This window comes from Zophobas morio, unplaced genomic scaffold (genome assembly GCF_036711695.1).
Source record: "Zophobas morio isolate AGI-343-1 ecotype UQ-CSIRO unplaced genomic scaffold, CSIRO_AGI_Zmor_V1 ptg000012l, whole genome shotgun sequence".
NCBI lineage: Eukaryota > Metazoa > Arthropoda > Insecta > Coleoptera > Tenebrionidae > Zophobas > Zophobas morio.
In genome coordinates this window covers 18,982,128-19,008,419 of record NW_026972117.1, presented here as the reverse complement: position 1 = coordinate 19,008,419, position 26,292 = coordinate 18,982,128, and the positions used below count along the sequence as shown (strand labels likewise).

Here is a 26,292-nt window from a genome sequence, read left to right as displayed (position 1 = left end):
TACTAATATTAGCGGTACTGCATATTTAAATTTTCGGGAAGATGAGATGAGCCGTTATAATTTTACCAATAAAGTAGACTGCCTCATTATTTTTTTTTTAGTCGGCCTGTATAAGTAATTCTAAAAAATATGAATGCATTGACAAACCTAAAGTATAAATTCATAATATTTAGAATTTATTGAGCAATATTTTGGAATGATGTCATACATTTTTTGGGAGGTGATCAATGGAGAAATTTTGATCAAGGTTTTACTATGTTTACAATAACGTTAAAACGTGTGCAAGATTAAAAATATTGTTATACAATTTTGATTAATTTTACAAAAATTTGAATTAGATAAATTATGGTTACTGCTTCACCCAATACACAATAAAATTTCTAGCATGCATATAAAATTTGGCTACAATCGGTTCAGTAGTTTCGGAGAAATATCTCGTCGATTTTTATTAGACAGATTAATAAATCTGTCTAATAAAAATCGACACAGACCGACAGCTTACTTTTTTCGTACTGTAGGGATCTGAAATGTCGAGAAAACATAAAATCAGCCATTCATCAAATGGATCCTATTAAAATACTTCTTAGCTTACGCTCGAAAAGTAAAAAGAAAAACTACAAGTAAATGTGATAGGACAATAGTGAAATTTGAGGAAAGAAACTATGTACAGAAGCGGAAAATATAACTTACCCAGAAAATTCTATAGAAATTATGTCTATCATGATTTTTCAGATTCTTTGTTGACTCTTATTAATGCATACATATTAAAGAGATAACAGTATGTTAACTGTCCTAGTTTTGTTTGTAACGTGATTATACTACACCTGGATTGCCTCAAAGATCCAATTTGGGTCTTTTATTCTTTCTCCCTCTCATTAATGACATCGTAGATATACAATCAGGGAAGTCACTATTTGCTGATGATCCAAAGTTATTCCAACCCATAAATGGTAGAGATGACTTCGTAGTCTTTCAAAAACTATTACTGCTATAGCAAATTGGTGTCTTAAAAGCCAACTCTTTCTCAATATTATCAAATGTTGCATTGTGATTTTGTCAAAAAAATTGTCAATGCCTTCTGAACTGAACCTGCTAACTCCTTCACTTGAGTCTTTTTATTGATCCAAGCACATCCACGCCATTATTACAAAAATATTCAAGATTTATGGTTTTATTTACAAGAATTACCGAAAATTTGGTAAAATTCGTACATTATACTTAATTACATTGCTCGGTCAAAACTCGAGTACGACTCTTTAATCTGTTCCCCAATATATCAAATTCGTATTCAGTGTCTAAGTAAGGTATAATCTGTTCAGAGATCTTGTTCCATCAAACTAGACGGTTTACTATTTCTGTTCAAGCAACTTGTATTTACTATCAAATAAATAACACTAATTTGTTAGCAAGTTAATTTCCGTAGCTTACAGTTTTGAAAGCTCTGACATGTTACATTGTCGACCTTACATCAGTGTATTGAATGAAACGTCATATACTTGCCCCGCGTCACTTTTACGTCCAAAGGAAACAGGGATTTCAGATATTTCAGTCAACATTACATCAGTTTTGTGAGGATAATAAATCATCCGCAAAACCTGTGATAAACACACAACACAGCCAAACAATTTTTTTATACAAATCAGATCCAGAATTTACGTAACTTCCGTGAATAAAATTTCCGAACCGTATTTCACAAATCCGTCGACCAAACGCATTAATTTCCTTCTTTACCTTTATAAAAAACACTCAAAGACAGTCACGTTTCTCTCCTTAAACTCAAACCTGTCAGTTTTACAGTGTTTTCTCATCATTTTACAGAAACGTGATAAATCACATCACCAAAAACGTGCTTCCCCAAATCAACTTTTATTATTAATCTGGCTTTATTATGATCAGTTTATTACCGCATTAATCAAAAAACCTGGACTTTAATGTTTCCACTGTAACTCAATGGAAGAATTTTGTTTTTGCTTCCCAAAAAACTCTTAAATTTGTTCCCCTGACGTCTCCAACGCCCGACGCGGCGCTTGCAGGATAATACCACGCTGCTGTCACTCAAATTATTAATTTTGTCGAAATTAAAACGCCCTCATCCGCATTCCTCTCTCGAATCGGAAAATATTCTTCCAGCAAGATCAACAGTTGAGGTCCACTCCGAGACCAATCGATGAGCGTTTTATGCGTCATAAACAGCATTGTGAAAATTGTCTGGGTTAAATAATTTAGAACATTATCTAGATAGATAACACTTTGTTGCCCATTAACTGAATTTAAATAAATTGTAAAATGCATATTTATGACGTTATTTCGTCAATTTTTCTGTATACATATATGTAATAAACAATTATCTGAAATACTTGGATAATATTTAATTCTGAAGCACACAGATATTTTCTCGACGTTTCACGACCCCTAGCGTATGAAAAAATGGACATCCCGTTTCCGTGGATCTGTCTGTCTGTCATAGGCCGTCTGTCCGTAACAATCACATTGTGACTGGTATTATCTACATTTATTAACTTAATAACTGAATAATTTTCATCATTACTAATATTATAATGAAAATCTTCACAAAATAGCTCTACTTTAATAAAGTACGCTACAATAAAAGTTTCTTTAATACGTATTAGTGTTAATTAATTACCGTGAACATCCAGTGGAATCCGAGTATTGTGTCTAATATGCGATTACTATACTACAACATTAATCATCCAGTCGCGTCGTGCTCAGACGAATAATACTGTCCAGAGGTAAAATCAATTTTAAAATAAATCGTTTATTTCTGGCTGGATTATTTGGATGCACTCACCACGCACATATAAGCAAACCATAAATTATGCCTTTTGATCATGAAGAGGCCACAAAAGCTAGTATATATATCATCTCCTTGATCAAATTGAAAATTATTTTCTTTTTTTGCACTCGTACGGTATGAAGGTTATTTGGAAATCGAAATAAGCACAAAACAATTATAGTAACGAGTATTAGAAATTCAGTCAAGTTTACTTTTTCTACTTATGAGAATTGCTTGCCGAAATCAAAGTTATAAAATTTACCTAAAAATTGTAATAATTGTGTTAATTTCAAATTTATCCAAAATAATGTCTGATGATCTATTTGTGCACTATATATAAATCAGAATTAAATATTTCCATCTGAACTTTAATAAATAGTTTAAGCTTTAATCAGTAAAGCTTTATATTTTATGAAAAATTACCTGAAAAGTACTTATTCTAGATGATGAAATATTTAAAACGTAAAATTTGTTGTATGTCAAAGCGCTGCCTACGGTGTTGATGCGTTTTTAAATGTAACTCAGAGAGAAAGCCCATTTTAAAGTAAATTATTTAGAGTTAATTAAATTATTTAAATTCTGGAAATACCTACCTGAACAATTAATAAAAGTTTTTATCTTTAGTAATCACCTTTGACTTGAAGGAAAATTCGTGTACAATTATTTAAGGAATTTCCCTCGCCCCTGAAACACCGTCTCTTAAACGAGTTCACTACATTACAAAAATTGAATTTAATTAGAGTTTTATTTGTTGATGGTCAGGTATACATATTAACATAAATACAACACTGTGGTCCCAGAATTTTGGGAAAATCAAATAAAGGAGTTTTTATTTAGTCAATAACCTTAATTGACGTCATTACCTTTCTAGAGGGGAGGAATAAATACATTTTAATGGTTATCATTAAAACAGTGTTCGTATCTTGTTACATTTTCGTAGATTCTAAAACAAAAAAAAATTGTTATCTATCCAATAAAAACGTTGGTAGGCGACAAAAAAAAACAGAGCAACAATTTTTTACAAATTTTAGACCCACCTAAACCTATAATACTGCTAACATTTTGTTAATTTTTTACTTCCTGAGCGCAAGCTATTGAAGTATTGTAGTCGAGTTCATCAGCCGACTCCCTACTTTTATGTTTTCTAGACCTCTAAAGTACAAAGAAATAGGTCTCCCGTTTCCACCTGTCTGTCTGTCTATCCGTCTCTCTGCTGTTTGTCCAGATTTCTATTAGACAGATAATCTCCAAAACTATTGGACAGATTATTATTGTAAAATTTTGTATATACTATTCATCGCGAAGCAGGCTTTCTTAAATTTACTTTAACATACATAGATTTATTTTAAGTTCTAGGAGCTCTAGGGGTTCTCACCAAAATTTGGCTAATCATCCACACCACCAAGGGCACTTCGTGAGTTTTTGTTCCGTAGACATCCAGATTTTTGGAAAAAAAAATCAAAATTATATAACAACATTTTGCAAATTAACTTTAAAACTGCAAAATCGAATGCTCTGAAATTTTGCAAACGTTTTAAGATTATCGTAATGATGGTAAATTGTTAATCAAAATTTATTCGTTTATCCCTCTTAAAATCGTACCTAAAATGTGCAAAATATGATAAGTCTATACTTATGATTAATAGTTTTTACAATTGCTTATACAAAAAATTTCATGAATGAGTCAAATTATTTTATTTATTAATTCAGGAACTGCCAAACCGCATGCTTTGAAATGTTGTAGGCGTTTTAAAGTTAACGTAAGTGTGGTAAATTCGTAATCAAAATGTATCTGTTTATCCCCTCCAAAGAATTGATGACGTCATCTCAAAATTCTGCCGAATAAATCCTATCGAAAATGTGGCAAGATATGATGAGTTTATACTTGTGATATATCATTGAAATTATATTTTTCAGAATTACTTATCACGACTCAAAAAAATTAATGAGTCGATTTATTTTATTGATTAAACCAGGAACGGGTCACTCCTAAAAATCTAGGAAAAAATACTGTTATTACTGCACCTATCCAAATTGATATCCATGTCCTTGCAAAAATGTTGATGACTTCGTCACAAAATTTTGTAAAAGATAACTCATTTGAAACATACCCGTAGCAGGCTTCCTTACATTTACTTTAACATTAATCACATAGATTTACTCTAGCTTCTAGGGGTTCTGATAAAAAAATTTAATAAAAAAATCAAATTTTATAAGTTGTCAAAAAAGCTGGGCAAGAGAAGTTCTGTCGCAATAACCTTCCATCATTTTTTTTAAGTCCGTTTACAACGAAGGTGTTATCGACCCCAACGTCACACTAGACACATCAGGATTTAACACCAATGAATATTTACATTTCTACAACGGTCTTGATGTACTAAGAAACAGTGGCGGCTCGTCAGGGGAGGCAGGGGAGGCAGTGCCTCCCCTGGAAAAATTGACTATTAGTTTTTGTTTTAATATCTGTTAACTTCAAATATATTTTACAGATATAGCAAATAACTTTCATGGAACACTGTGATTTATTAAAACGCGTCTTGGTATAAAACATATTTTGAAGTACGCGCTTTCGACAGGAATAAGCGCTGATCACCGCCGTGTAGGCCAGCTTCAGACAGAGGCATGCCTCAGAAAGACGGATATCTTCAGTATGATTAGTCAGTGGCGCTAATATGTTTTTGAGTAAGACAATAGTCATCAGTGCTTTATCAAAGCGCCAGCGGAGGCACCAACGCCTACCGTCCTTAAGCCAATCAGATCGGATTTTTTAATCTCACGGTGAAACTGCACAATGCTGAACAGGGATGCTGAATGCATTTAGTGTGCATTTAGTTGTGCATTAATTAGACGCGAGGAAAGGTGTTCACTGCATATGCATTGCCAAGGTTGTGTATTAAAACTTTTAAGTTAACTTGAACAGAGTAGGACAATGAAAATGTCAGTTTTGCAATTCTGATAGCAACATAAGAATCTATAATCTCCAGAATTTCTTATAAAGTTTAAATATTTAAGCACGGTTTTCTTACGACGAACAATTGTATGTCAAAGATTTAGAACCTCTCATCCAGATTTGAGGAGAACTTTATTAATTAATTGATTAATATATTTAAATTAGCCCTAGATCATATGAATTAATATTTAATGCTAAGAAAGCAAATTCTATAGTCTTTAAACCTTCTCGTTGGTTTGTGTGAAGCAATTAAATGTTTTTTATTCGAGAAGTGTACTCATATAGAATAGAGATGTGTTACTGACTCAAAGCTATTTGTATTGTTTTCATAAAAACGAATAAACAATCTGTCTTTTAACAAAAGTAATTGCCAACATGTTAATTAATACCTGCTGATTTTGAAACGAAATTGTTGCCTCACCTAACGAAAGGACCACGAGCCGCTACTGCTAAGAAAATTAATGTCACTTACTTACAGATTTTAATCCTGATCCATATAGTATTCCATCATTTTTCTTTACACAATGTGCCTTCAGTCTAACCTGGTCAATCTGGATTTTATACAGGATGTTTACTAAACGTGCGAAAAAATTATTGTTCCTTAAATTATTTTAAGATTTTTTTGTTCTTGAATGATTTTCGGAAGCACATATGAAGATTTTTATCCGATTATGTTTCTATTCTCTCTGGAGTTCCACAGTGCACCCATATTGGTCCTATTTTATTCTTATTATTTATTATAAACGATATTGGGCACTATAACTTAAGTAAGTTAACAGACTATCATGTATATTGACTACACAAACGATAAGACTTTTTGGGTTAGCGGTTTCAAAGAATGACTGCCGATTTCCACAGCAACATAGCACTTCGCGAGACTAATCTTACCATAGACCAATCTCAAAATAGGCATTCTTGTATTGTTTCGTCTCGAAAATTGTGTGATCATTTAAATTTTAAAATGGGTCTGAATAAATCAAACTACAATTAGAATAAAGATTGGGTATGACGAAACTTGGAACTCTTATAAAACAAGGCAAGTTAAAATTTTAGCTTATTAAATTGTGCTTAACACAATCGTAGATATGTTCGATTGAAAATACAAATCTTGGTTTCAACATCTTTTGTCGTAAATAGAACTTGGTTAGCGGTTAACAACTAACGTGGCATTTTCAAATTCAATCTGCGATGTTGCAAGTCCCGTTGCCATGGAAGATGCGATGACAGTTGTTGCGATTCGCGATTGCGATTCGTTATTGCTATTACTGACACCGCATCATCCGTGGCAATTCAGTTTTTAAATTCAAAATGTATTTATGTTAAATACAGCAAAAATTAGATAAAAAAAATAAATACATTAATAACAAACACTTTATTATAAGAGATAAAACTAGTTATGAAACATCAACAACAGAAGGTGAAATTTTAAGTTTTGATGTAAGATGTAATATAGTTTATAAATAAAAAAAATTATAAATAATTTCCTCCCTTAAACAAAATACTAACTGCAGCAATGCAGTTTTGAGTTTTTTCATAAAAAACAACAAATTTAATTGTTTTGAAAATTCGTGCTAGCAAATTCACAAGCACTGGAACATCTATCATTTGGATTTCCGTATTTCGTTTAGTTGTATGTGCATTGAAAGGCGGGCCAGAAATGTTTAGAAGGCAGTGGACATTTTCATCATTTGTTGTAAATTTAATAATTAAGCAAACACATTAACAAACGAAATTAATTTTAATTCAAGTTTGCTTCACTCCATTATGTGAAATTCCTAATTATTGTAATTATTTTTAAAATTTCCAATGGATGTCAATAGTGTTAACACAGGTTTTAAATGGAGCTTCACATGATTCTACCCAGCCCAGTTTAAGCCGAAAATTAATCAAATTGCTCTTTTGTGCGCTCGTTTGGTATCTACAGACTGCCCCTACACTATGATGGATTGTACAAAGGCATATACATCAAACAATACGTTACGGCCCAGAAAATATTTTAAAGAATTTATAAGATAAAATGCTTTGTTAAGCTGCTCGCACACATTATCAGTACGAGAGACTAAGATAAATGTCTATCCAGAATTACTCTCAGGAACTTTACAGATTTGCAGAACTTTAGAACTCTGATTAAAGCTAAATTGCAAATTATTTGCAGGTTTATATTTGTTATGGAGCTCAACAAGAACAAATTTATTGCTAATTTGTTGTTATGACGTCACTAATTGAAATTCTCAAAATACTAAAAAATCACTGACATATATCAAAAAAATCAACGGTGCAAGTGCGCTTCCCTGAGGAATTTGTCGCAATTTTTTTGCAAGAAAATTATTTTTATAATTAATAATTAATGAAAAGAATTAAGTAATTTTAAGTTGAATTGCAGCTGAATTACACAGAAAACTATTTATAAAATTCTAATAATCTTCGTGTCAGGGACAGCGGAACTCGCAGCAGGGACACCACTCTCCTTTTGTTCAAAATATTAATTCTGTGGAAATGAAATCTCCCTCATCCTCATTTCTCCCTCGAATTGAAAATATTCTTCCAGTAAGAAATCAACAGTTGAAGTCCATGCCAGGATCGATCGATGCGAATTATGCCTTTTTGATGCATCCGTTTTGTGCCTCGTAAATTTCGGACATCACTGGCGGTTATTTGTAAGGTTATAACCGCTTTTATGGGGCATTCGTCTCCTCTAATTGTTTGCGTTGGGACAATAAGGTCGCAGGGTTTATTAAGTTGTTGCGTTGTGGTTGCGGAAACTGGGACGTTCATCTGCATATCTGCTTACATAATATGGGAATTATCCCAAAGTGGCAGCGATTTGTGTCTTGATGTTGAAAACCGTCTTGTTTTATGGGGGGTGGGTTTATCGTCTTATTTACTACAGAATCCGGGTATAATTGAAATGCCAATATTGTTTTATGGGGGTAGTTATGAGATATTAGTGGAGAAAGTAAGGCTAATGACGTAGGTTGCAGAAGATTTATTTCCTTTTTGGAGAGAGGAGGCGGAAAAATGCTTTTCCATCCGAAATTTAAGCGAAGGGAATTTGTTTTAATATTTGCTATTTATCACCACTGATGGAGGTATATTAAGGGAACGAAGTCTAAAAATAATTTTTAAAAACTACTGGAATAATAAACTTCAACAAATTTAGTATTACAGAAGAGTAACCTAGAGAAAACCGAAAATTTGCTAATTTAATCACCCTATATAAATAAGTTACAACACTCTTCAATTAAAACAAGGTTATTAAGAAGTTTCAAATGAAACACCCTGTATATTTGAAAATAATTATTTAGCTGAAATTAGTTGCAATATTTTACAGTAGGTTTATGATTGATAACGAAAATTAATGTTCGTAAAAGTGATGTGTTTGACCTTGCTTATTTATTTCTAAAATCATTACTTTTTTCGCTAACTATAAAATCATATTTATCTTTAATGGAATCATAAAAATATCTACTGCCTAATAAATGTGGTACGTAAAGTAAACAGTACTTGGGTTTAAAAGAGCAAACCTAATTTAAGATTCCGATTCATCACACGTTCAATCTCCTTGCTTTATTTTTTCTTACACTGTGAGTGGTTTTATCTTTTTTTTTTCGGATTTGTTTGATTGTACTTCTCGGGTGAGGAAAGTTGTGTTTTAAAATCTGGAGCGTGTAAATTAGATATCCACGCCACAAGTCTTTAGAATATTTATTATATTCGCTTACATGTTTCGATACTAACAAGTATCATCATCAGAGCGTAAATAAAAAAATAACTGTAAAGTAAACTTAAAAGTAACAATATTGAAACTTACCAGTGAATAAAAGAAATTAAATTAGTATTAACAAAATAAAAAATGAGAGAAAGCTACTGATGGCAGCTTTCTCCGTAGTGGTGATAGAACTAAAATATTTTACTAGTTCTGAAAGAAATGTTGAACTCTAGCTGTTTAAAAAAAATGTAGATAGATTTTAATTCACCATTGCCTGAATGACAATTGAAGTACAAAGCTATTATAACTATAATTAAAAACCTGAAATATTGCACGTAGAGTTTTTGCCAAAAAAAATAGTAATTTCCAATACCACTTCATTTATATGAAATGTAAAAAAAACAATCGCTCCTCCCTCACAACCAATATTCGTAATTACAGATTATTGATTCATTCTTTTAAAACGACAACAGCTTGTATGGAGAGTTAAATATAAACACAACATAAATCATGTATAATCAATTTAAGCAGAGATATCTCTTCTTGTGCCAGTTTTCCGAAATAAATTATTATTAGATTGTTTGCATACGAATTACCGATAAATCGCCATTATATTTTTTCTGTTACTACTAAATTGCAGGATTTTAGTACCTACTCAAAAATGCGTGTCCCGGAATTTATTGACAATGAAAAACAACACCACACACAGGAGAATAGTAAAAAATAAGAAATTAATTACCCTTTGAAGTAACCCCTGAAAGCCTCTTTATCTCTGTACGTCTATCCGCTCCAGTAAACCGGGACGGGCGTAAAGATTATTCGGTGGAAATACAAACACGGCGTAACATACATCAGATTCTCCCTTTGTGGCCTTTCAACAGTCGAAGGAAAATCGCGAAATGATACCTCCGAGGGTGAGTAACAAAAAGAGGACTAACTGAGCTTTGTAATTGAGGATGAAGTTGAGAAACTCACCTGGAGTAGTTGTTAAAAACTCTAACTAGATAGAAGTCCAACTAGCAGAAAAATGTTCCACAAGTTTCAAGGAAGAAAGAGTTTTGAAAATAAGTAATAGTAAGTTATTCGACAAGTGGCGAAAGTAGCGTTTTTCTTTATGAACGTTACTTACCTTCTTTCGACACCGTAATGTAGCTCAGGAAATAATTACTTCAAGGCACAGAAAGTAAGTTCACTGATTTTTGTTTTCCTTGCCAATATAGCAACGTCATCCACTATTTAATAAATATAAGATCATTAATTTCAACATGCATGAGTTAACACAAATCACAACATTATTAAGTTTTCAAAAAAAAAGGTAAACCGCTTGTACATACCCAATAAACATCTCTCTTCAAAATATTTTTTTCAAATATCTTCTGGTCAATTTTAATTTAATTCCGTTTGAATAATTTATATTTCGTAATAATTACTGTATTTATGTAATTGTTGCAGAAACTCAGGATTTTCCGATAGTAGGTAAGAACCCACTTAATCTGTTTTTAATCAATAACTAATTAAAACTCTTCACACTTCACTTGCAACAATAATTAGGTAAGATCGTTGAAAATTCAGTTCGAATAACACCAACCCAAGTTGTAAATGGAAGCTAAACTTATTTCGGCAGTTCCTAATGCGATCAGCTAATGGCTGTGAAAATAAATTTTCTGCAATTACATTAACAAACTCTCCAAGAAGTTAATTTTTAACGCCACTGAAAAGGTATGGACAACAACTTAATCGTGACAGACATTTATTTATTCGGAGTAGCCCCAATAAAGCCTTGGACAACAAGCGCGTATTCCAGTCTTCTCGGAGCGTTGGTCTTCTATAGGTTTTTCGGTTTTTGTAGGTAATCGATTTGGTCGTCGCTATGGAGAGCTAAAAAAAAGAAAAAAAACATGTATTTCTCTAAACCACCCTCGATTGTAGAAGCCAAGGACAAAATATGTTTTTTACCTGCTTACAGAATTTCAACTAACCGATAACACGTATGATGATATTTGATGAAATATTTTAAACAACTATTAGTTAGATATTTTTTTAGTTTTAGTAGCATATTCATATTTTTAGTACGGAAACGGGAGATCTATTTTTCCTGCTCTATGGTTATGAGATGTCGAGAAAACACGAAAGTATTGCAATACTTCCTTGGTTTACGCTCGGAAACTAAAAACGTCACTATGGAATCTCCAAGATTTTATCTAGATAGTTACTTTTTTAACATTTCTTAGGTACTTTATTTCTGTAACTTGGGTTATAGTTTTCCGAAGGTTGTTAAGTACCAAGGTTTCATTATGATCTTCTGCTGTACTCCTTTTTTCCCAAAAAATTGTGCAGCCTTTTGTATCCTTGTTTGTATTTTCGCTTCCTCTGTATTTATCATAGCACCCAAGTAGCGCAATGTGGTCACTTTTTCAATATTTTCCTTATTTATCGTGAAGCTACAGTTTCTTCTGTCTTTGGCTGTCGTCATCTATTCATCTTTATTTCTTGACCATATTGCAAATACACACACTGGGGCTTCAGTTTCTGTGTCCAGTGAATAATTTTCTTACTTTGCTTTTTGTCTCTCTTATTACGCATCCATCGCAACAGTAAATAACGTAAGACTCAAGACTCTTCCTTGTCTCAATCTTTCTTTCGTTCTCACGTAATTTCTGTTATTTTACAACAGTCTTTCAACCGCTTCAAGATATTTTAGTTTGACTCGTCTCATCACAGTTTGCCATAGTTTTTCTCGATGTACTCTATGGAAGGCCTTGTCTAAACTGACGAAGGTCACTAATGTATTTTTCTTCTGTTCGTTTATTTTTCCACCTACATCCCAATTTTCAGAAGCTTTTCGCTTTTCCGGTTAATATTTAGTATTTCTTTTAGCATTAATATTTCTTTCCACTCATTTGATTTGTCATTTTCGGTGTCACTCAGTCATGTTCAGTTTTTCAAGCACAGTTTTTCAAAAGTAATCTCTTCCACATTTGTAGGGATAACATATTACTTCTTTAAAGTCCATTAATTCACTTTTCATATGTTAATAAATCTACTTTCTGTATTTAAAATATTCATATTTTATTGTGTGATATTATATATTATTAATATTATTATATTGTGTTTCGATACATAGTATCTTCTTCAGGTAGATAATGCTATTGTTCTATTTATATATACCACTTTCTTCCAATCATCCTGCTACTAGTTCTTTAATTTTTTTATTCTCCTTATAATCTTCCTATTTATCCCTTATTTTATTTTCTTTTTACGTTTCTTTTCTATTAGATTCTCTTTTATCTGTTGATTCTTCTAAATTTTTATTTCCCGAGCGTAAACTCACTTTCATGTTTGTTCCAAGTTTCATGACCCCTAGAGCACGAAAAAAATGTATGTCTGTCTGTCTGTCGTCTGTGTTGATTTTTATTAGACAGTTCATCTCTGAAACTACTAAACCGATTGTTATCAAATTCTGTATGTACCTTAAGAATATCATGTAAATGGTGAAATGCTAGCCAAAATTTGCTAGTCATCTCCACCACTAATGGGATAACGTCATCTCTAAAATTTACAATAGCAAATCTCATTCAAATTTTATAAAATAAGATACTCCTGCACTTGTAATTTAAAAATCCATGTTGATTTTGCGCCCTAGACATCCATATTTTTGGAAAAAAAATCAAAATTGTATAACATTTTGCAATTTTACTTTAAAATTGCAAAACCAAATGCTCTAAAATATTTTAAGGTTACCGCAATCACGGTAAATCGTTGATCAAAATTTATTCGTATATCCCCTCCCAAAAAATTGATGACGTCATCTCAAAATTCTGACTACTAAAATTGAAATATGCAAAATATTATGACCCTATACTTACTTGTGGTTTATCAACTGGTGACAATTTACTCCATTTTCCCGAAAATTTGGAAATAGCGTACTGTTATTGTTAATATTACACTGCATTTATCTAAAATCATATACGTGTGCTTGCAAAAATATTGATCACGTCATCAGAAAATTTTGCAATGGAAAACTCACTTGAAACGAACACCTAGCAAACTTCTTTATTTTTACTTTACCATTAGGCATATATCTTTATTTTAATTTATAAAAGTTTTCTTAAAAAATAAAAATCGCACAATCAAATGTTATAATTTTAAAGCTGGATTTGTTGTACTGTACTTCAGCGGAGAGCGAAGTTCTGTCGAAATAACCTTTAACCGATTTTTTCTAAATAATAATAATAATAATAATAAAAGCGTTTATTGTTCTACAAAAGAGACAATGTGAGAACAAAAGGTTCGGCTACAGCTCAACGCTGATACATTTCTAAAAACCAAACCCGTAAATACAAACAAGAGTATACAAAATAAAATAAGACGAGAAAAAAGAAACACATTAAAATTTTATTGTGTCAATGTTGAAATTATTGGTCAAAATTTGTTTATTTATTTTGTTTTTAAGATTAAAATTAGAGTACCCACATGCTAACTCAGGGCACTTATTGAAAACGTAACTAGCCAAGTAAGAAAATGAAGTTTTAAACATTGACATTTTATGCGAAGGTATATCAAGTTGTGCATCGACAAATCGTAATTTTCTGGAATGAACTTGACTTCTTTTCAATATTTTATCGTAAAGATAAAGTGATGCATGTTCCTTTAAGACACTGTTAAGAAAACAACTGTAATGAATACAACGTTGTTCGTTCATTTTAAGTAAACCAAAAGATCTCAAATATGGAGTAATATGATCACCAAAAGGAACATTTGTAATAAATCTAATGCAGTTGTTTTGAATTTTTTGAAGCTTTGCTTTGTCATTTATAGTAAGGCAAGGACCATACAATTGATCGCAATAATTGAGGCGTGATAAAATTAACGAATTCATAAGCAAAAGTTTAGTTTTTCCATTTAAAATATGTTTTAGAGGAATAAGTTGCCTAAATTTTAAGTAACACTCTCTACAGATATGAGACACATGAGAGGAAAATGTTAATTCAGAATCGAATATAACCCCAAGATTGTTAACCTTGTCTACGTACTCTATTTTTTCATTATTAATAGTAATTTGAAGACTGACGCCTGAAAGTTTATGTGATGTGCCAAACAAGATATTGTGACACTTTTTTGTGTTAATCAATAATGAATTTGATGATGTCCATTTGTAAATCTCGTTTAGGTCATGATTGATCTGTTCTTGAGCACGTAATACTTCACAGGGAGGGAAACTTAAAAATAATTGAATATCGTCGGCGTATAGATGAATTTTACAAAACTTTGGCATATAAACGATGTCAGATATAAAAACGGAAAAAAGTAGAGGGCCTAATTTGGAGCCTTGAGGAACCCCATTGCTAACTCTGCGCTCACTAGAAAAAACTTGACCTTCAGTTGTATTTAAACGACAGACTTGTTTACGATTGTATAAATAGCTTCTGAACCAATCAAAGTTTGGATTACAGATACCATAATAGTAGAGCTTTTCTAATAAACAGTCTATGTTCAATGAGTCGAACGCTTTGGTTAAGTCTAATAACGTTACAGAAGTTAAATTTCCTAAATCTATATTGCTAATTATATGATCTGTTAACAACACAAGTGCAGTAGCGGTACTATGACATTTACGAAAACCTGATTGAACCGGTGGTATGATGTTTTTGGAATTAATAAATTCACTAAGATGCTGATAAATAACAGACTCATCAATCATCAAAGCAACAGGCTGAATGCTAATGGGCCTCATGTCATTCAGAGATGTAAATTTATTCTTTTTTGGTATGGGAGTTACGCATGAAGTTTTCCATAATTTGGGAACATAACCATTTTCAAAACTGAGGTTAATGATGTGTGTCAAGGGGGCACTAACAAATAGCAAAGCAATTCTCAACATCTTACCAGAAATACCGTCATACCCCATAATAGAAAGTTTTAATTTCAGTATTGCTTCTTCAATTTTCTCTACTCCCACAGGTGAAAATACAAAATTACTGTCATTAGAAAAATTTGTACGGTTAATGTAATCACGAAAGCTAGATGTTGTAGTGACCGCAGGAACAGAATTTATAAAATAGTTGTTTATCTGGTCAGCATTAGCTAGTTCAGGAGGTATGGTTTCATTATTTTTACTTGCTATTATATTAGAGTTCCGTAAACTTGCCCAAAATTTTCTTGGATTATTTTTACAATTCTGTGTAAAGTTGTATGTCATAAAACCACGTTTTTCTTGCTCTAGTGCAATATTATAAAAATTTCTTAATTCACAATAGTACCTTTTATGTTGTTCAAGCTTTGTCCTACAAAAATGATTCCAAGCTTTCCTTTTTAGGATTCTCAGTTTTCTAAGATTGTGAGTATACCATGGTTGATGAGATCTTTTAGTTTTATGACAACAGATTCTTAATGGAGCATGTACGTTAAAAATACTTAAAATGCATTCGTTAAAATATTTAACTTTTTCATCTAAGTCTGGCAACATATATATTTGATTCCAGTTGATTCTCTCAGCATCCTTGGAAAATTCATTTATGTCCAAATTTTTAAAACTTCTAGTAATTTTATGATTAGTTATCTCGTTATAATTATTAAAATCTACTATACAATGAATATTGTTGTGGTCGGCTAGTGCAAGATCAGATACCCAAGACTTAATAATTTCAACATTTGAACTAACAATAATTAGATCTAAGAGAGATTCGCTATCCTTGGTAATCCGTGTGGGATCATTAATTAATTGGTTACAATCAAGTTCAAATAACAAAGATTTTAGAAATTTGCTACCAGGAGAATCAACAAGCAAATCAACATTGCAGTCACCAATAAATATAAAATCAAGTTTTTTAAGGGTCAAAAAATTTATAATATCTCCTAGCAAATTTAGATTGTTAAAATTAATATCAGGTGGTCTGTAAAATGTACCTACGGCAATCTCTTGTGAGTTTATCTTAAGTTTAATTAATAAGTATTCAATAGAGCTATCAGAAATTTCATCCGAACAAAACTTTAAAATTTCAAATTTAAGAAAAGACTTAACATATAAAGCAACACCTCCACCTACTGTGGCACGATCCTTGCGAATGATGTTGTAGCCTGGCAAGCTAAAAGTATCGTCTGGAACATCCGGTGGAAACCATGTTTCACTGACGCCGATGAGGGAATAATCATGTTGGAGTACTATGTCTTTGAACTTGTGAAATTTGTTACACAAGGATCTTGCGTTCAGGTGAATAATAGCTAGGCCACTTGGTTGTGATTCGTGCGCTTCCAAAAAAATTTATTGACAGTTACTCCAGAAGGCCAAAAGTTTGGATCCATTACAGATTCAGTTAATGAGTTTGGGACGGTGATTTTAAAAGACGAGTATACTTCTGGATGTTTAGAGCTCATTTTCTCGCAGTTTATCTCTGATGACGTTGATGCAAAAAATGCAACTACATCTTCAACGGTTGTACCAGGAAGAAGGCGGCTTATATGAAAGCTAGAAGTTTTATTGCGCTTTGGAACACCAACTAAGGTATTCCCACTTGACGAAACACCACTGCCAACTATTGGTTTAGATCTCCTTTTCTCGTTAAGAGAAGGTTTTCCCTTGGGGCTGCTACCAGAGTTAAGTTGTTTCTCATTCTTATTGCCACGTTTTTTATGAGTCACCAGTTTAAAACCATCCTGGAAGACATCATCGTCTGCGTCATGTTGAGTTTTGTTGTCATCTTCATTCAGATAGATAATTTCATTCATGATTTGCAGCTGTTTATCGTGCATCAGCTGTGCATTTTTTGTTTTCTTATAATCAGCAGCAGTACCTGTAGAAATAAGTCTTTTATCAATCGCACACTGAGGTTTTTCAACGCTCACGATTGAATTCGCAGTTTTATTATATAGGTGGATTTTAATTTGGTGAATTTCGTTAATAATTTGATGGAAGCGTTCATTTACCATGTCGACAGATGCATATTTACCAAGTATCGAAGTATTTTTAACTTGCTTAAGTTGTTTCGTAAGAGTATCAACTTCAGTTCTTGAGAAGTGTAGTTGTTCTTTAAGCAATTCTATTGTTGTTGACATTTCTGCAATAGTTGCTTTGAGTTTCATGTTTTCCCATTGAAAATTCGTAAGAATATCTTGTGAGGTCACATTTTCTTCAATGTCATCGTCGCCGTCGTCAGCGAAACTTTCGTTTTCATGATACGCAATTGTTGATTTCTTGGAACAGCAATTTGTTCTTTGTGCACAACTTTGATGAAATGTAGCTTTACAATTAACACATATCACTTTTTTCTTAATTACTGGTCTTTTACACGTGGTACAATTGAAATTAATAAGAGCTGCTTTCTGCACTGTATTAGTGTCAGCCATTTTCTTTTCTTTCAAAATAAAAATACAAAAAGCGACGGCCCTAAATATTCTTTCAAATTTTCAAAAACAAAACACCAAACACCCTTAAGATTCTTTTAAATTCTTAAAAAAAAACACTAGGTCCACCAAGATCCTTTCAATTTTTTTAAAAAACGAAACACCAGATCTGCAACTCTTATGGAAGATTAGTCGCGCCTGTTTCTGGTAGATTTGAGCATAGCAACGGGTTTAACGAAGTTGAAAATGAATTTTCTTCTGAATTTAGAGATGTAGAATACAACCACAGTTTCTTTTATATAATTTTATCGAATAAAAAAATGTGTCTTGATTACCAACTAAAAGCTCAACTTCAAATTCATTCTTTGGGGGCCTCAAAATTCTTTCACATTTTTTTTTAATAAAACGCCATACCTCTCACAATTTTTACTTTCCGAGCGTAAGCGTGTTTTCTCGACGTTTCATGACGCCTAAAGTACAAAAAAAGTTGTCTCTCGTTTCCGTCTGTCTATCTGTCTGTCTGTATCCATTTTTATTAGACACGTACCTAATCTCCCAAACTGATGTACCCATTGTTGTCAAATTTTGTGTGTATATTGGAAATATCATGCAGATGGTTAAATGGTAAACAAAATTTGGGTAATCATCCCCACCAACAATTTCATGATGTCATTTCAATGAATAGTATTCTAAAATGATTTGAATGTTACACAAAAATATATTCATATACTTATAGTATACGAATCCACTTTTAGTTTTTTCCCTAAATGTTCAAATTTTCGCAAACTTTTTCCAAATTCTTTCGAAAATAGAACTAAAAACACCAAGTTTCTTCAATTTTTGTTTCAGGAAGGAAACACCAAGAACTGGAAACAGTTATGTTACTGTTCACTCTTATGGAAGACCTGTCGATCTGAGCACACTACAAATGGATCTTCTTCTGAATTCAAAATTGTCCCGTACAAGCATAATTTCTTTCATTTTTCTCAAATAAAAAGATGACTTTTCTGCATTATACACTTGATCTAAAGGCTCAACTTCACATTCTTGCGTTAAAGCAAATTTGTGACTATTCCTAGGTTATAATTTTTTTATTATTCGCGTTTTAAATGAATTTCTAACAGACAATCAGAAGTTTGTGCCACAATGAACCTTCTCCAATGACTACTCTGAGACAACCTGACAAATAACACAGACACTTGGATCACAGTAAGGGATTATCAAATTAGCGTAACATTTATTTTTCAAAAATATTAAAACACAATGTAAGAATAGGCATCATGACATAAAATTTGCGAAAATCAAAATAGGTGAGGTAAAAAAATCAAGGCGGATTCACAAACCGCAATTAGAGGAGTATGTTATTTCATAAAATTGAAGTAGCATTTACCATGCAAAATTTCGAGGAGATGTCATCAAATTGCCAACGGGGACGATTGGACAAAGTTTGGTTCGTGTTTTACCATCTACACATAAAATTTTCGACAATAACAAAGTAAAAAGATATACGCGAGGTCCTATTTTACAAAACTATAACAAAAACTGTAATTAATTAATCAAGTCCAAACTGTCTCGGATACTGAAAATTGATACATTTAATGAAAGTGAGTTGAGAATTAACAGTGTTCGATCCCGTCCTTCGAAAACAGCATATTTTAATTAAGGGATAACGACCATATCGATTCGTCTCCTTACTACCTTACTTTTATTGCAGCAAGATAATGTCATCAACCCCTAATTGCACCAACCAATCATTAACCCATTTCGCTGAAATTAACGCAAAAACAAACTCGTTTATTTAACGCCATGGGTCGATCGTCTTCTAATTAGTTTTTTCATACTGAAAGTAACACGCTGGACATGACGTAAACGCGAGAAAACGATAAAAAATATAGTGGATGTCAAAATGTCGTTCATTTGAAGTGCTCCGATCGAGTAACGCCGACTTCCTTTAAGTTAATTTCGAAGGTGAAAAATGAAAGTGTTGGGATGGATGGGGTACTGCAGATTGGTTTGGCTATTTTCGTGTTATTTGATGGATAAACAGACGGAGAAGAGACATAATGAAGAATGGGGTGTTTACATATAGCAGCTGAGGATAGTGATGGAAGAGGGTGAAATTATTATGTTTTTGCACCGGTAAAAGTACAGGAAAATATGTCTTAATAAATTAGTCAAAAGAAAAGTTGTTTATAGTACAACAGCCAGAACTGAGGTACAGCACGCTAAAAGAAATGCAGAGCGAGGTACAAGGTGGCGCTGCATGGAAATTAAGCACGCTATGCGCTTTTCTATACGAGTAGGAACATCAACACATTTTATAAAATTAAGATTGTACTCGTATTTAAAAAAAATTGTAAAACCTCTTTAAGTGTAACAAACAATTTTTAACATAATCAGTTTTGAGGTATTATATTTTGTTACTAAATATTTTCAAGTTACACAGCAATGTCTGACCAATTAATTTGTGAACTAAAAATTTTTTCAGGTCCCCCAAACAAACACATTTCATAATTGTTATTTTTATGTTCGTTATTTGTTTTTTGTCATGTGTGTGTACGTTTCATTTATGAAAAACCTATAAAATCCGATTATCAGATACCTATAAAAAATTAATGCGTATGGGTAATCTACGAAAAATATATTTATTTCAAAAAATTTGCAAAATTCCGGTATCGCTTTTACCACAAATACTGACGATTAAAAACTGCATTTTAAACATTTTTAAAATAACTGTATCTGATTATCTCCAAATCCCATGTCGGCACAGATTCGGGTAGGCGGTGAAAAATAAACACTCCGTATTTTTGTAATAACGGAAGCAGACAGGTGGGCTTTTGTGCAACACCTGTCGCAAAAACATCCGACACAATTAAAACTAAAATCAACTCGCAACAAAATTTATCTCCCTTTACTAGTTGTTAAACAAACAAAAACGCATTTAATTATCGAACGTAACAAGCGGCGAGTATTTGCCGATCCAATACAGCAAATATTTGCTCAACTAACCGATTCTGATTATCATTTTTGCAAATCAAAAGAAATAAATTCTCTGTTCGGGTGTCGATACTGATATTTTTTTTCTAATACTGCAGAATAAATTACAACCGACGAACAATTTTTCAAACGGGGACAAAACAGATCCGGAAATCGATACACGGTGCTGTGCAATGCTTCTTTTTCTTTTCACAAATAATAAAAGTCACTTTCGAATGCATGTTTCTTGGCTTGACTACTATAAAATTATCTTTTGAAGTATTTACGTATGAAGTTTAGTTTTAACTGTGGACGATAAAACGTAATTGCAAATATTGCTAGCTCACCGTGACAAACTAAATTGTGGTCATATTAGAAACACGGGAATGGTGCTTCAAAAATACGGATTTTTTATTGGATGTCGATACTTAGATGTGCCATGTTTCGTCCGATTAAATAATAGTCACTTTATAATTTTAAACGAACAAAATTTAATGAAAATGTTAATATCAGCGAAAGATTTAAAAGATAAAAGTGGTTTCGTAACATTTCTATAAATATTAAAAGTTTTGTGTATTACTGTAGAATGTGAGGTTTTTTCACTTTGATCTAACGAATACATATAAAGAGGGTGAACGGTGAAAGGCTTAAGTTCTTTTTAGAACGGAAGTGTTATAGTGTCTGTGCTGTGTTGAAATCACCTTTTTGTTCCGAACATGGCACCTAAGTATGTTTTTATTTTTGGACTTGAATTTTTATTAGGTAATCGTATAATATACAAAAAAATTTCTCAGTACTTGATTGAAAGTTGCCGTTTGATAAAAAAAATCTAAGGCCTTTAAATTGTTCAATGGTGTAGTGCAGGGCTCAAATTTAGAACCACTAATATTTATTATATTTACTAATGACTTCTTTAATTATTATAATATAAATATTTTAACGAGTCTATTCAATCTAACTATAAAGACAGCCACTTTACATGCATGCTTATACAGATTTTTAGAGTAGGATACTAAATTGTAAACCCATAACCACCATTTGTATCTTTACTAAGTTGTCTGAACAGCTCTCAAGCTAGGTCAGCGAACTCTGTTTTCCCAAAAATGTTCTCAATAAAGGGTATTATCAGCGAAATCGAAGATCGATACAGACGTGCCACCAATATAATTGTATACAACTTACGTAAATTTAAGGTTAATTTGAGAACAAGAAGTCGCGTTTCATGGAATTACTTTCAACTCCAGGGATCAACAGCGAAATTATTCCAGACAAATTGACGACAAATGTCGTTCTTTGTTAATTAAATTCACATCGAATGAGACTGCCGTTGAAATTTTAGGAAACCATAAACCTCTTGATAACACTTAGTTGTGACCTTCGTTCTGTACTTACACATAAAAAAATTGGTTGGTCTAAAGTCATTTAGGAAGGACTTCCCTTGCACTTGAAGACAAATATTCAAACAAATTCAATGGTTGAAGAAAAAATGTCGACAAGAATTGGATCGAATTTACGCCAGCAGAGCTCAAGTTTTCTAAGAAATCCGCACGTCCACCGGCAGTCGTTATGCACGTAACCCAAATATCAGCTATGCGCACAAAAATTTTTGTAAAATAATTGTGATAAAAATCAAGGTAGACTCATAAACGCCAAATATAGGAGTATGTTGTGTTATAAAATGTAAATATGGGTTACTACGAAAAAAAAAGAGTTTACATGATAAATGAGGCAATTTATTTTATTGATTAAATCAAGAACGGCCCACTCCCTTTTCTCGAAATTTTGGAAATACAGTACTGTTATTATTAATGTTGCACTGCATACGTATCTTTATTTTAACTTATAGGGGTTCTTATAAAAGAAATAAAATTTCCAAAATCACTTTTTATAAGTTTTCGAAAAAGCTAGGTGTGTTTTATTATACCTACTTCAGGGGTGAACGAGAGGAAAAAATTGATAATAAAATTCCTTCAGTTATCTTAGTAACTAAAAAAAAGAATGAATCTTATTTATCTTATTTATGAAATAAGAATTTTAATTAAAGATAGAACAATGTGTTAAAATTTGATCCTCAGAGCACCTATTAATGCGGAAACAAAAATGAAATAAATCAAGAATTGAAAAATTGTAGAAAATTTATTCCAAAACGAGTTTATGCTGACACAGTATAGCAGGTTGACGTTTAAATAAAGAAAAGAAAAACCTGTGTTAAAGAAGCAGTAGATGAAGTAAAATAAAAAGAATTCGATAATATTTAGTGTGAAATAATAGTATATTAAAGAACGAGTTTCATAAGGCAAATATTGAGGCACGAATCCAAGTTTATAGAACGAGCGGCGAAGCCGCGAGTTATATAAAGGATGAGTGCCTCAATGGCCTTATGAACGAGTTATTTATACTATTTTTTCTACCGCACACGTTTTTTCCCAAAATTTAATTGAAATTTGCATTTTTTTTAATCTGGGGACTTTTGTCGTGGTTGGTGATGGGTCGGTCTGACACTAACCACGAAATATTTGAGGTTCGAATTTTCACAACAACAATTGTAATTCGAACCAATTCGAGTTTTTGTAATTTAAAATTGGTTAAAATGTCTTGCGAAGAAGTTACGTGTCCGGAAACATGGAAAATTTTAAGTTTAGATTTGCCACTGACATTCACCTGACATTTCTCGTCATTGCTACCAATCTTACCGATCTAAATTACACCAGATCTATTAAAGAACGCCTTTCCTCTATTAACGAACTGCTGTGACGTCATTTGCGTGCGTTAATAGCTCTATTAGAAAACCAAAAAACGTGGGCGGTAGAAAAACACTTATTTAATATTCAGTTATCAATTTTTGGATACATGAAAAGAACTTGATCACTTAGAATACCGAAATTTTCTACATGTCATTCTAAAAATAGAGGTGAACATGTTTTTGTCCGCCGACGAAAAAACCGGTTAACTTTATTTTACATATAGTTTAATGAAATGTTTAAAACAAATTGTGAATAGAATCAACCACTAAATAAAACGGTTTTTAAACAATTAATAATATATAGAATTCGAATTTTATGTACAAAAGTTGGCTGAAATATGCATATTTTTTTAAATAGATGCGCTTTTTTACTAAAGCATTTGTGAATAATAGGTAGAACGTCATCAATACTTAGCTGGGTACTCAATAAAAGGTATATTTAAAAAAAAACTCAAGTTTAATTACAAAGTTTTATTATTTTATTAAAATAACATCAACGACAATTACATAAAAGAGCTGTGGCGGCACAATAATAGGTTGGTAAGCGAAGAAAAATAAGCCGCTTTATGGTCTAGTGGTCAAGGCACCCGCCCGGCAAGCGAGAAACGTGTGGTTCGATTCCCACCGAGGCAGCGACATTTTTCTCCGCTTACCTTCAGGACTAAAGTTAAAACATAATACTTAATTCAAACACAACAAGTATTTTTTATTTTTATATTATATTAAAATGATGCTTTTCCAAGTTATCTATTAAAAATCTTCGTCTTTTATCGGTCAAGATATTTTTATATTTAGAAAAACCTCTCTCAACATCAACAGATGCAATAGGCGCGTATCTAAAAATACTAATCAGTTCTGAAGTTTAGACTTACAGTCACACTAAAATCACCATTTAAAATATCGTTAATGTTTTGTAACATTTTAAAACCACAATTCTTTTCTAAAGTAGCATTCAATTTCCTACTAACCAAGCACTTTCACAATATTTTGTTCGAATTCTTTTAAATTATTATTAACTGATTCCGCCAGCGATTTATGTGTTCTTCTAAGCTGGTAGTAATTTTTATAACAAAATTATAAAAGTTGGTTACCCAACCCAGAGCAGCACAGTCCGTTGCATCAAATTCTAAAATGAGTTCTTTAACTGGTTTAAAATTTATGCTATTAAGAAGCTTTTCACTACCACCTCGAGTCCTACACCAATGTGGATCCACACCATCCCGATAGGACTTGAAGACCCACCCTCAGGTTCCCAGGATTCGTTAGGTCCAGAACACAAGTGTTCGACGGGAATTGATGAACCTGGCCAGTGCTGCCTTCGAGAAGTTAGTCAGTTCTGGTGACAGCTGGCTGAAGTTAACAGGCTGTATAAGATATCCCCTCAGGATGGGACATATACTACATGCCCTCCTTAGGGTCCAACTGCCCCTGATGGATAAGGCTGACTCACAAACTTCCGGGCCCAAACCTATCTAGTTCGAAGGATGAGTCGCGGGAGCCCCGTTCTGCTTCACACCTAGCCCAGGCCTGTTCAAAAGGCTCTTCATGGACCCGGGTACTGAGGGGAGGCTGAGTCGTAGGTCAGCCTGCCATGTTCACCGCCGCCCCTGTACCAATTCGACAGAAATACCCGGTACCAAGATTCTCAACCTTCTCACCTTGCATTATTCTTTCGGTCCTATCACGGCCACGATCGTGAGTTTAAGACTTGAAGGTACCATGATATCGGAGATGCTGTACCACTGATGTGAATATCCGCCCACACGGAATCAGCCACACCATAAAGCGTTACCATGTCGACACGCTCTGAATTGTAAAAATTCACCATTGTCAAAGACGTTAACCGAACATACGACAGCAACCAACTAATACATGACTGGCCTTTATCATGTTTTTGCACGTTGCTTGTCAGAGCGCCGCTTTTTTGGTTCTTAACCCTAGTCGTTCTGTGCCATTCATTGAATAGTCGTTAATTCTTCGGAATGATCTTCTTTATAAAGTGTACAATAATCATTTTTTACTCAGATCTTTGATGACATAATTACATTTTCGTGCTAACATGATTTTCGTTTTTGAGAAATTTTCCGTATAGTTGTTTTTGTCTTAGCCCGTTAATTATACATGTTTTCTGATGTGTATAGGGTATGGATTTCTCCGGCATTACATAGATTTAAGGATGTGGCTCAAATCTGCCACAGTGTGAAACAATTCGTTTCATTCTCTGGGGAAATATTTCTTCAGTTTCGAAATTTGCTTGTTTATAAATCATCTAATTTCTTCCTCCATTATGTCTGCTTTAAAAAAATCTCTCAATAATTTCAGATGATGTCTTCTATATTGTGACAATACTTTTCCTAATGTTATGCTCAAAACTTCTAAATCAACCGATTGTTAACCATAAATTTAATTGCCATTATCTTGCAAACTTTTTTGTTTTGAAGAAACGTATCCGTAAATTTTGTCAAGCCAAGGGATATATAACAACACAAGAATAGAAAAAGATACACAGTTTTAGAGCTATAGTTTGTCACTACGACGTAATTTGTTTAAATGGGTTATTTGTGTGCTAAAGTTAATCAAAATCGTTCAAATAGTTACAAAATCTGAATCACTTCGCATGCAGTTTTCGCTGAAAAAAGAGAAATGTATCTAATTATTTTGAAAATTTCAGTCATTGTAGCCTTCGCTACAAGCTCAGTCTTCAATCTTCACGCCTCAAACTAAAACCAGCGCCACATAAATAACTATTTATAACTTTTATTACCACTAGTCAGTTCACA

At 32.7% G+C, this 26,292-nt stretch overlaps 1 protein-coding gene across 3 annotated transcripts in view; it reads left to right on the top strand.

The window, feature by feature from the left end:
• LOC135127968 (vasoactive intestinal polypeptide receptor 2-like) overlaps nucleotides 1-26,292 on the top strand; it is a 100,500-nt gene that overhangs the window by 43,760 nt on the left and 30,448 nt on the right. Inside the window, exon 1 of one of the 3 annotated variants that reach the window (XM_064054685.1) lies at nucleotides 10,911-10,929. The exons of 1 other annotated variant lie outside the window; for it this stretch is intronic. The gene's annotated coding sequence lies outside the window, so the exon portion shown is untranslated. Of the gene's footprint in view, nucleotides 1-10,910; nucleotides 10,930-21,471; nucleotides 21,497-26,292 lie in introns of those variants that run through there. One more of the 3 variants, XM_064054684.1, reaches the window with a different exon arrangement.